Source organism: Triturus cristatus, chromosome 11 (genome assembly GCF_964204655.1).
Source record: "Triturus cristatus chromosome 11, aTriCri1.1, whole genome shotgun sequence".
NCBI lineage: Eukaryota > Metazoa > Chordata > Amphibia > Caudata > Salamandridae > Triturus > Triturus cristatus.
In genome coordinates, this window is record NC_140594.1 from 660,270,294 (window position 1) to 660,282,553 (window position 12,260).

The window sequence follows — 12,260 nt, forward strand, 5'->3', positions numbered from 1 at the left end:
TATGCCACTCCACTGTACGCCAACCCGCTCTACAGTATTCCACTGTATGCAACTCTATTGTACCCCATTCAACTCTGCACTATTCCACTCTATGCCACTCCACTATAGTCTACGCCACTCTCCTCTATGTCACTATATACTACATCAGCGTAGACCCACTCCAAACTATGCCAGTCTACTATATGCTATTCCACTGTACACAACACTCTATGCCACTCAACTGTATGCTATTCGACACTATGCCACTCTACTGTGTGCCACTCCACTGTATGCAATTCCACTTTACGCTACACCACTGAAAACCATTTCACTCTACGTTGCTTCACTGTACGCCACTTCACGTTAAGCTATTCCAATCTATGCCACTCCACTCTACACCACTCCAGTGAACACCACTCCACTGTATGCCACTCCACTCTACACTGCTCCACTGTACACTATTTCAGTATACCCTACTCTATTCTGTGCTAATCCACTGTATCCCACTCTACTCTACGCCACTCTACTGTATGCTATTCCACTGTATGCTACTCTACTATATGCCAATCCTCTCTACCCCACTCCAATCTATGCCATTCCACTCTTCAGCACTCCCCGTATGCTATTGCACTGTATGCCACTATATCCCACTGCAGCCAAAGCTACTCCATTGTACACCACTCCACTCTATGACATTCCACTCTATGACATTGTACTCTAAGTGTTATTCCACTGTATGTAACTCCACTCCACTCTAACCCACTCTGCTCTACCCTATTCCACACCACTGTACGCCACTCCACTCAATGCCACTCCACGCGATCACACTGTACGCCACTCCAGTCTTTGCCACTCCACTGTACGTTACTCCATTCTACGCCACTCTACTTTACCCAACTTCACTCCCTGACACTCCACTACACTGCACTCAACAAAACTATACTCCAATCAACAACACTCTACACCCCTCCACTGCACCACACTATACTCCACTGTATAGCATTAGACTATCCAACAATGTACTGCTGTCAATGCCAGTGTATAGCACTCTACTTCAATCCATAGCGCTTTACAATACTCTACTCCACTCTACGCAACTCCCTCTATCCTACTCCACCCCAGTTACAATACTCTGCTATATCAGATACTACTCCACTGTATTCCTCTACTGCAGTATACACCACTCCACTGTATCCTACTCTATGCCACTCAACTATATGGCAGTCCAACCCACTACACTCTAATATACTGTACCAACTCTCCTCTATTCCACGCCACTCCACTGTACAACACCTTAATCTAGTCTGTGACATTCCACTCTCTGAAATCTTCCAACACTCTACAACACACCAGCCCGTGGAATTTTACCTCACCACTATACTCTACAACACATTACTCCACTGTATACTGTGCCACACCATCCTACTCCACTCCATGCCACTCTACCCCAGAACACGCTACTACACTCTATGCTATGCCACTCCACTGGACTCCACTCCACACCACTCTACTCCACTGCACAACACTTTGCCCCACTCTAAACCACTCCACTCTACCACACTCTACTCCACTCTATGCAACTCCACTCTACAAGATTCGACTACACTCTGTGCCACTATACAACACGATACTCCGCTCTATGCCCCTACACTACATTGTATGACCTTTTACTCTACTATGTGCCTCTACACCCCAGTGTATAACACTCTACTCCGCTCAGTGTCACTTTCCAACCCTCTATGACACACCACTTCACTGTACAAGATGCTACTCCAATTTATAACACTTGACTTTACACTACGCCTGTCCACTCTACTGTACTCTACACCACTACAGTATACAACATGCTACTGCACTATAAAACAGTTTACTCCACTGTACGCTATGCCACTCCACTCTAGACTCATGTACTCTATGAAACTCCACTCTACTCCACTCCACTCCACTCCACTCCGCACCACTCCACATTACACCAATCCATAATACCCCACTCCACTCTACAACACTCCACTCTGCGGTACCCACTCTTCACCACTCCACTGCACGCCATTCCTCTGTACGCCCCTTCTCTGTATCACATTCCACTCTACTCCATGCCACTATACTCCACTTTACGATACTACACTCTATGGCAGTACACTGTATGACACTCTCCTCCACTCTACTGTTCTAAATTCCACTTAATAAGACTCCATCCACGACAGTAAACTGAATGATTTAAAGCAGATTTTTATTAAAAAGAAAAACTATTGAAATTTCCTTGGAAAACTTAAGGTAGTTTTTTCTATGCAAGCTAAACTTAAAATACACAAACATTACAAATTATAAAGTTATAGTTATACTTTACATTTATAAATTATGTATATCAATAAAACTATCTTTATTCTTTGACTGCAAATCAAACATAAACTACGCAAAAATGTAAATTTCTAATCTTATACTTATAGCTTTAAATTATAATGTACGCTACACTTTCACATTATTATAACCTGCACACCTCCATGCACCGTGTACTCATCTCAGAAGATTCTATAGATACTATCTAACTTCATGTTTGCTCTCTAGAACCTTATGGTGTCTCTTTGTATGTTATCTGTCCATGTGACTCTCTGTGTATATGGGTACTGGCATTTATCTTAAACTTTGCACCATGATGACTGGATGTTTGATGATTATTATGCATGGGGATCGGGGGTGTGGCTCGCGGTAATGCTACATGTGTTTGTTGGTATCTTTTTGTTTCTATGTATGCATCAATGCCTTTTAAAATGCTGCTCTGTGTGTGTTTGGATGTCTTTGTGTTGTCCTGTTCGAAAAAATTTATTTATGTGCAATTTAGGTCATTGTGTATATTGCTGTTGTGTCTCTCTGTGCATTCACTATGCAAAAATCCAAGCGATTGGCTTTACCTATGCTTATTTTGCTTTTTGGTAGTTTTAGTTATGTTTTTCTCATTGGAAAACCAGAAATGCATGTACCAAAATACAATAGAAAAAGACTAGCACTAGATGAACTGCTCACGTCTAGCACAGAGCAACACAAGAGCTTTAAAATAAGACAATGTCCTGGTTTTATATGCCAGTAAAGCTCTGAACATGAAAAGCTGGTCAGCAGGAGTTTTTGTTTTAATTTCAAAGTATTTTATTAAATTTTACATACAGTTGTCATCGCTTTACCATTACAGGGTATCAGCCCAAACTGGCTGTACAGGTGAGTGGTATACATGTTTGGCTGTCCCCCTTTCCACTGTCTTGCTAGAAGAATAAGAGTGAATGAAAGGGGAAAGAAACAGAATAGAAGAGAGAAGGGAGGAAATAGTATACAAGAAGATTACTTTAGTCGTGGGTCTATTCTGGGCCTGTGGGGATATGCTTTGTGGGCAGGCCCCCTTCTTCAGCTGAGTTCACGGGGGTTCGTAGATGTCAAGGTACTCGTTCAGTGATGCCCACATGCTGGTCTCCAGGGTGAGTTCCGCAGGGCGGTACTGTCTGTGCCTCTGAGGTACGTCATCCAATTGAGCCAACCTTTCAATGTCGCCTTCGCTGTATCCTTCAATTTGGAAAGTACCATTGTCACTGCTGAGGTCAGAAGGAGATCCAACAGGTCCCTGTCGTGCTGTGAATCTAGCTCTGCGGTCATAAACGCGGTGGCAAGGGTAGAGAACTCTGGGTTTTTTGTGCACCCCAGTGCTTTTTTTATGAAAATAAATATTTTCTCCCAGAACCCTTTGATTTTTGGACAGTAGAAGATGAGGTGTGCTAGGTCCCCCTTTTCGTTGTCGCAATTCCAGCACAGGTCGTTTTCCCTGAGGCCTAGCGCTGCTAGGCGAGCTGGGGTCCAGTAGGTCTTGTGTAGCAGCCAGAATTTTGTCTGAGCTATTACTGGGGAGATTTTGTTCCGTGAGGGGGAGGCCCAGAGGAGATTCAGTTTGTGTTCGCTTAGTGTAGTGCCAAGTTGTTTTACCCAGTAGTCTGCTGGTTTATCATTAATTTTGGTGGCGCTAGGACGTAGTAGCTTGTACAGGTGTGATACCTGGTGGCCTATTCTGTTGAGTTTTGTCATGTATTGTATAATTGATGGGTTGTGTTGTGCTAAGTTTGCTTTTGTCAGGGCTGTTCTGTTTTAATACCAGGGAGTTAGGGGCGTGCTGCTTTTTGCCTGGGCAGGGTTGGGCCCATTCCCTTCCTGATGGGTCAGCAGTTTGCATTCTTTCCTCCTCTCCCAGAAACGCCATTAGTTGGGAAAGAAATGACAAGTATAGATCACTTACGGGCATATTTACGAGCCCCTTGCGCTGCCGTTGAGTCACTTTTTGTGACACAGCCGCAGCGCAAAACTCTGAATCATATTTATGAGGCCATGCAAAGTCATTTTGCGTAGATTTGAATGGCCTCATATATATGGAGTAAGGCAAGGTAGTGCAAATCGCTGCTTTGTCTTACTCTGTCCTAGGGAGGTATTTCTATGGGAGTTGCGGTGGGTGTTTGACCCATCCCCAGATTTACTAGACCATGTAAACCTTGGGATGTGCCAAAACATTACTCCTCCCCAGGGGAGGCGCAACAAAGAGAAATAACTATATTTCTCCTCTTTTTATGCGCGTGCTGCATTTTGCAACACCCATAGAAAGGGGAAAAAGCCTCCCAGGATTGTTTTTGTGTAAGAAGGTGCCCTTTCCTGCATAACAAACAATCCTGCCTATAACACAGGCACCCTTGCACCATGGCATCCACCATAGGAGGAAAGGACAGGAATGCACTGTATGCCAAATTTACAGCGCATTCCTGCCCTTTCACTTTGATGCAGGGCAGCGCAGCAAGGTGACTTGCTGCACTGCCCTGTGCTATAGCCCCATGAATATGCTCCTTGTTGTGTCAAAAGGCCATGTACTAGAACTGCCCTCCTTACATTTTTGTAACGACATAACAGAACTTTCAGCTTCCCCATATTGTGCAATCCGACTATAGCTCTTTGATGTCCTGCCAGCAAAAACACGTTTGGGAATTTCCCTTAGAAGGTTGTCGGGAAGACTAGCCAACTCTTGTGCAAGCAAAGACTGTGCTGCAGTGTCACAGGTCAGTTGTAACTGTCGGCTGCTTAAGAAGGGCTTGCTGTGAAGAATGTGAATTGAGAATAAGCAAGTTAGTAAAAATACACACCAGAATCAGTCCAATGGAAACTCTGTTCTGTCCCCAGCAAAACTTGCAAATCTGATGGACTAGATCGAGGAGTCTGTTTTTTCTTAGATCTGTCTTGCCTTTGATAAATACATTAATATGAGGGGGATAAGGCATAGGACTGAGAATATTGAAGAAGCAGAATATAAAACTGAACAATTTAAATTGTTCTGCAAATGAGAAGGAATTTGAATAGTGGAGGAGTGTGGCTCAATGGCTAGAGCGGCAGACCCGGAAGCAGAGTTCTGGCCAGGGACCACGGTTCGGTTCCCGCCTCGGCGGGGCTCAGGCTCAATTTCCTCGGACCTGTCTGTTCTTGCCTTGGTGCCTATTCTAATCACGGGCCCCATGCTGCAACTCTGGGCAATAGCTTGCTTAGCCTCCACACCGGCCCCAACAGTGCTAAGGATGCCTGGCTTCACCCTGGGGGTGTCCAGGAGTGGACACTTCACAGGGAATGAGTATCAGCGCCAGGAAACCGCAAAAGGCGACACCGCAAGGTGGCCGTCTGGTGACAGTGCGCTCTATAAGTACCTTGACATTTACATTTACATTTTACATTTAGGTGTGGCGCAGTAGCCAGGGTGACTGACTCCGGAACCCGGAGGCTCACGGTTCAATCACCGGCGGCAGATCAGCCCAGCGCCATGTGACTCGGGGTAATAGCTCGCTTAATCTTCCCCATGGCCCCCAGGGCCTTGACACCTTTGGGTAATTATTCGTGCTTTACAAATACTGGACATTTACTTCACTTGCACTGCTTTCACAAATCAATCTGAGGATGGCAATTTAATTGTTAGCTTCCAATTTCAAAGTCCTTTTCATTTACAGGACAATTAAAATTGTTCAGTTTTACATTTTGCTTCTCCGTTTATGTACACGTTAATAATCTGTTAAAATTTAATTTTGTAAGCAGCCAAAGACCCCCAGAATAGGGGTCACAGAACACCAGGGTTTCACAGACCACAAGCTAAGACCCGCTGTTCTATGCAACTAGTTGTTACCAATATAATGCATTCATGTTATAGAGATATACTGTCCTGCCAAGGTGTTCAGGAGCAAAATGGTAAAGTATAGTAGAGACATGGCTGGGAATTATAAACAAGGATTGGCTGTACTGGTATGTTTCAGGTGTACATGTTCTTTTTTGCAATCACTGTACATCGCGCGATAGGTCTGAACACACAAAGAGGAGGCACTCATTCAGATACCAATATGTAAACAGAGTACCAAACTGAAAAAAACATAGGTTTCAGACATGTTATAGTTAGGAATTAGCATTTAAAAAACCTTAGAAATTCACTGAAAAAACCATAGGTTTTAGGGGTGTTATAGTTAGCTGGACATTTCACTCATACAAAACCATTGAAATTCCTCCATTATAGTTAGTTCTAGTAACTATAACTCGCGCACCCGCAATCACATATTACATCTACTAGATGATGTCATCTGTCATCAGTGATGTCACTGACCATGTCATGAATTATTTAATATGTGACATCATCAGCAGTGGATTGCGGGCGCGCGAGGAACTTCATTGCTTTTCCACATGGGGAGCTGCTGACATGCAGCTCCCTATGTGGAAAAGCAATATGGTTTGGATTTTGAAAGAGAGAGCAGGTTTCCCTGGTGTGTTCAGTCAAATACCGTTGTGGTTTTAACCTCTGATATGACTGAATCACGGCCCAGGCGTGATGTTTTTTAGAAAAACTCTTTTTATCGGTTAATAGGGAGTTCCTCTTGATTGCGGAATTTGCTGCGTTTTTAAATCCAGAATACGTTACAGGTGTTAACCAGACCTCCTCTAGCTGTAACGCCGACAAGCATTACTGCAGTATTCTCATCGTCGTGTTAGCTTGTCGAGCTTGACTTTCTATCTCAGCCCAACAGCGATGGGCTAGAGTGTTATCTTCTGCCTCCCTCATCCTCCAATAGTACTTCACTAAAGCACCTTGTCTGGCCATGATCTGATTTTTTAGTCCAAATTCTTGACGGATTTGTTCTTGTGGGATGTGTAGCGGAATTGTAAACAACTTTTTGAAAAATACGGATTGTGTTGTATTTAGGGTGGTTGCGTCTTTGATATTCAAGAGTTCTGAACCATATGAGATGGAGGGCAAAAATTTTGCAGCTATCACTTGAAGCAGGTGGCTGGTAGAGCAGCCTATGAGCTTTTTTTTCAAGACTTTGAAGGCGAACAACAGTTGTTTTGCTTTTGTACTTCCTTGTTCCATGTGTTGTTTGAAGTTTAACTTGCTATCTAGCAAGAAACCTAGATATTTATAGGAGGTAACGCTGGCCAACCGTTGTTCGCCCAATTTCCAGGAGGAGGTATACCTGGACGACGTTTTGTTGTGTTTTGCAAAACGCATTACTTTAGTCTTTTGATGGTTAATCGTAAGTTGGTTTAAGGTGGTATAGGCTCCTAGTCCCGTGATCAGTTTCTGCAGGCCAGCTAGTGTTTGTGCTAACAGTACTATGTCGTCTGCGTACTGAAGGCATGGCGTTGGTATTTTGCCCAATTTTGGGGGGTCAGCTGGAATTGACTGGAGGTATTTGTCGAGATCTGACGTGTAAATATTGAACAAGCAGGGTGCTAAAACGCAACCTTGTTTTAGGCCGTTCGAAGTTGGAATCTTGTCGGTGACCCTTGACCCGTCTCCTTTCTTAATTTACACCCAGGTGTCAGTGTACAGATTGATGATGGCCTCCAGGAGTCTGGATGGAACCCCCCAGGCCTGCATCTTAGCCCATAGGGTGGCTCTTGAAACTTTGTCGAAGGCCGCCTTAAGGTCCACAAAGCAGGCATACAGGGGCCTTGATTTTTCGAAGGCCTGATTGGCCAAGAGAGTGACGGCAGAGATGTTCGTTAAGGTGCCCAGCCCCGCCCGAAATCCTGTTTGCGTGGGAGGTATTTGGTTTTTTAGACTAACATAGGCCTCTAGTTCTACTAAGAGGTTAGATGCGTAAATTTTCTCCTCTACATCTATTAATGCAATCAGTCTATAGTTAGAGGGGTCCGAACGTGGACCCGACTTGTAGATTGGATTTAGGATACTTCCTCTCCAGGACTCAGGGATCAGACGGTCTGCTATTACTTTGAAAAAAAGAGGGGTCAGGACTTGAGACCAGAATGTAGGGTCATGTCGAAACAGGGCGTTTGGTAGGCCGTTTGGTCCTGGTGCTCCCTCCGATTTTAGGTTGTTTATAGTTTTTAGCACTTGAGTTTCTGTGAGCAGCACTAAATCCCCAGATGGTTCGGGGTTATTGATACCGTTAACTTGGTCTCGGCCTCCTGCCACCTTCACTGTTAGTGCTTCACAGTTTGGAGCCGATCGAGGTACTGCTTCATTGTAAAGGAGTTCGATGTAGCCTCTCCATGTGGTCTCCAGTATGTCCGAATGATGGTGTTGATTTCGGCCATTGATTAGTTGGTTTATTTGTTCCCAGAAGAGCCTGGAATCCCCCAATTTACAAGCGTGATGGAGTTTAGCCCAGATATGTTCTTGATGCTCTCTTTTTGTACGTTTTATATAATTTTTTAACTGTTTTCTAGTTTTTGCAATTGACGACAGAAGTTCCTGGTGGCATTCTGGGCCCCGAGATCGTAATTGTCTGAGGTATTTATTTAGTTGTTGTTTTTGTTTCCTCAGGTTTTTATTGTACCAAACCGCCCCTTTTGAATTTCCGGCTTGGCGGACATAGGTGTTTTTAGAAAATGTATTGTTAATTTCAATAATAAACGACTCCCAAGCATTTATGGTTAGTGTTTCAGGATTGAATTTTTCCAAAAGGCTGGTATAGATGTTTACGATGGCCGTAATGTTGTTTTTATTCCAGCGAAGGCGTTTTAAATTATAGCATTGTGTTAAAGATGATAGCGTCTTTACTTTCGCTGAGGTTTTAAAGGTTAGCAATAATGTAAAGGATTGAGGCTGATGGTCGCTTTCTGCCCGATCTTTAACCTGAAAGTTCGCAATGTGCGGAAGAAGGCCGTGATCTATAAAGGTATAGTCTATGATGGAACGTGTTTTTTGTGTAACCCTAGTATATGCTGCGGGCTTGTCGGCCGGACCTTGTCCATTAAGTATGCACATTGAGAGGTCTTTCAAACGAAATGCGCATTTCTTGCCAGAAGTGTCCTGTCGGTTGGGGGCTTGTATGGGCCCCTTTATTCCCTTACTCTTTTCGTATAATAAGTTCATATTGAAGTCGCCCGACAGAATAATTTTAGCATCCAGGTAGGCGAGTTTTAATGTTTTTATTGAAGTAATTAGTTGTTCAATTTTTTACTTCTTTGTTTTAGATGCAGGGTGAATATAGATGTTAAGGATGAGTAGGGTATAGGTCTCCGGGACGTCTATTTTGACGCACAACATCCAAGAGCAGTCTAGGTCTACACTGGAAGCCTGCCATGGAATTTCTGTGGAAATGAAAATAGAGAGACCTCCTTTGGCTCTTCCGTATTTGGTGACTCTCTTAGCTGGATTCAGAAATTCCTTAAAACCTGTTATGGGGGATGAGGTTGTCTGCCAGGATTCTTGAAAAAGGAGGATGTTGTAATGTGTCATAAAATGCATGAAATCTGGATCTTCTAGTTTTAAATGCAGACCATGCACGTTCCAGGAGCAAACGGTCAGGGTCAGGGTATTTCTACCCTGCCCCCTTTATACGCTTTGCACACTTATTCCACAGACTTCTTCAGCCTCGCTTCTACCGAGGCACAAAATGGCTGCCAACAGTTCCTGGTTTCGAATGTTGACAACCACTTGACAGCCAATTAGCATTCAGGACGTGATCGGGAGGGTGCGCTCAGGGTGCGCAGATCCAGCGCGGCCATAGATATATATGTACTTTTAACTGTAATTTTCTCAGGAACTACTGAACAGATTGACACCATTTAAGCAAAAGGCATGAGTCTGAACTGAGGACTACCTCTTTGCCAAATTTGGTGTAATTTCGTTCAGCAGTTCGGACTGTAGCTGCGGCTAAAGGTCCTATAGGAAATTGCATGGGGAAAACACGTTTTGGGACCCCCTTTTTTCTCAGCCCCCGCTACACGAATCATCCTGAGACTTTCAGGATAGGAGCGGACCGGAGCTGGACAAAAGTTTTGAAAATCTCGCAAAGATTCGTCAATCGGCGCCAAAGTTATTGGGAATAGAATGTTGCGGGTTACCTATTGATAATAAATCCTAACTATAGCTACCTACTGGCAACTGCCAGTAGGTAATATATATATATATATATATTCACTAAAAACGTTATAGTTAAGAATTAGCATTTAAAAAACCTTTCAAATTCACCGAAAAAAAACATAGGTTTCACACACGTTATAGTTAGCTGGACATTTCACTCGTAAAAAACCAATGAAATTCCCCCGTTATAGTTAATTCAGCTAACTATAACTCGCGCGCCCGCAATCCACTGCTGATGACGTCACATATTACATCACTCATGACATGGTCAGTGACATCACTCATGACATCACTGATGACATCTCAAATGACATCACTGATGACATCACTGATGACATCATCCAGTGAATGTGTGTTTCTCACCAATTTTTTTTTTTTTTTTTTTTTAAATTTTATTGAACAATAATTCGATTACAAGCACGGGCCTACAACCACCAGGGCCGGCCGCTAAGTACAGAATGAAATATACATTTATCAAGGCTGCAGTCGGTTCCCGGGGCTCGGCCCCGTAGTGGCTCCGGATAGTTCTAAAGGAACAGGAGACTTAAGTCCAACAGACACAAAAACTAAAAGAAAAACAAAAGGCGAGGCATAAAGACAAACAGCGCAGGTCAGGCTTCCTCCGGGGAACTCCAGTTCAGACCATTAAGCAGCCTGCAAAAGGAAGGAGTACCGGGAGGCTGGGGACGGGGGGGGGGGGCCAAGGGAAATGAACGTCCATATGTAGTCATTCCAAAAGGTGCCAGGAACCGTCAAGGGTCAGGGGGACATGGCGATATCGGTGTCCACCAGGGGGGGCGTACAGATACCCCCGCGATACGCATTCCATTGCCCCCAGATTCTGCCCCATGCCCCCGGCTTACCACGGGCCACATACACAGTCTTCTCCCTGAACATACACCAGTCCATATTCTCCTTCCATACTGACACGGTGGGCGGCCGCTGGGCACCCCAAAGCTGCGCTATATCTCTCTTGGCAATCATGTTCCCCAGGGCCGCCCACCGAGTCTGAGCCGCGCTGTAATCATTGGGCTCCCACACATTCAGGACACAGCGACGCACCTCCGGCAGCAGCACAACCCCAGTGACCTGTCCCATAACCGTATGGACCCGGCGCCAGTAGTCCGCCACCTCGCGGCACTCCCACAGGATATGGAGAAAGGTGGCGCTGAGCCCACAACCCCGCCTACAGAGCCCGTCGTCGGAAAATCCCATCGAGACCAAGCGAGGACCCGTCACATACACCCGGTGAAGAATCTTAAGCTGTACCAACCGGAGACGGGCTGGAATGGCGACCTCCTTGGGGGACGACAGTGCAGACTGCCAGTCCTCGTCGTCCAATTCCACCCCATCCCCCGTCCAAGCCTCCCGAAGGCGCACAAAGAGGTCAGCCCGATGATTGATCAGTTTTTTATAAATTAAAGAAATAGTACTGTCAGGGACATGTCCGTCAAGTATGCGGTCCTCGAGGGGCGCGGAAACCGGGATCTTGGTCCCCTCCCCAAAGACCGAGAGCAGGGCGTGTCGAACCTGGGCATAGGGGAAGAACTCCCTGTCCGTAAGCTCATATTCGGCCTGAAGCACCGCGAAAGTCTTAACCGCGCCCTTATGCCACAGGTCTCCCACTTTGCTGATACCAATCGTGTCCCACTGGTCAAACCCCTTCGTAGTCCAGAGGCTGCCCAGGCGATCGGAGGCAAACAAAGGAGTAGCACATGTTAGTCGCTCACTCCAGCCCGTGGCCGCAGTGGCAGCCCTCCAGGTCAGCACCGCAATCTTAGTAGGACCCGTAAGGGTCCGGCCAGCCGAGCGGGAGTAAAGTGCCCTGTTATAGTTCCCGCCGGGAAGCAGGAACTTGTCCATCTCATACGCCGGATTCAGGCCAGGCGCATACGTGGCATGGTTA